Below are 582 nucleotides of genomic sequence, written 5' to 3'. Positions count from 1 at the left end.
CACACACACACACACACACACACACACACACACACACACACACACACACACACACACACACACACACTCACACACACACACACACACACACACACACACACACACACTCGGTCCCACCCTCTGGGTTCTCTAGTGGTTCCCGGTTCTTGCGGCTGTAGTTCATGCGGAACACAAACGCATCCAGAATGAACGCCACAATGATGGTCATCACCACCTGGAGAAGGCAGAGACAAAATATCATATACATCAACGGACACATTCCCACGCACAGAAAAAGACGCTCATACGACCACGCAGGCCTCACCATGGTAACTATGTAAAAGGTCATGAAGTACAGACGGCTCCAGTGGCTTGTCATAGAGGTCACTCCTTCCTGTGGCAGAGTGAACACAGCAGCAGTCAAACAGTGACACCTACTGATCAATGACAACGCTGCAGAGTGGAGATTGATAAAAGCACAACTTGACTTGATCTTACCATGGTGATGTACCAGTTATTGACCACAGTCAGTTCAAACAGAGTCACTGGAGGAAAAACAAAACAAGAAATAAATGCACACATGAAAAAAAAAACACACACACA

At 46.9% G+C, this 582-nt stretch overlaps 1 long non-coding RNA gene across 1 annotated transcript; it reads right to left on the bottom strand.

The window, feature by feature from the left end:
- Position 1: 1 nt before the first annotated feature.
- On the bottom strand, positions 2-582 carry LOC111645296 (uncharacterized). The gene is made up of 3 exons (XR_002759862.2): positions 478-582; positions 305-373; positions 2-214 (listed from the first exon to the last, which is right to left on the bottom strand). It is a non-coding gene; the product is annotated as an uncharacterized LOC111645296 (long non-coding RNA).

This window comes from Seriola lalandi, unplaced genomic scaffold (genome assembly GCF_002814215.2).
Source record: "Seriola lalandi dorsalis isolate HSWRI2012SDOR001 ecotype SW California unplaced genomic scaffold, Sedor1 jcf7180002016996, whole genome shotgun sequence".
Lineage (NCBI taxonomy): Eukaryota > Metazoa > Chordata > Actinopteri > Carangiformes > Carangidae > Seriola > Seriola lalandi.
This window is presented reverse-complemented; position numbering and strand designations above follow the sequence as displayed.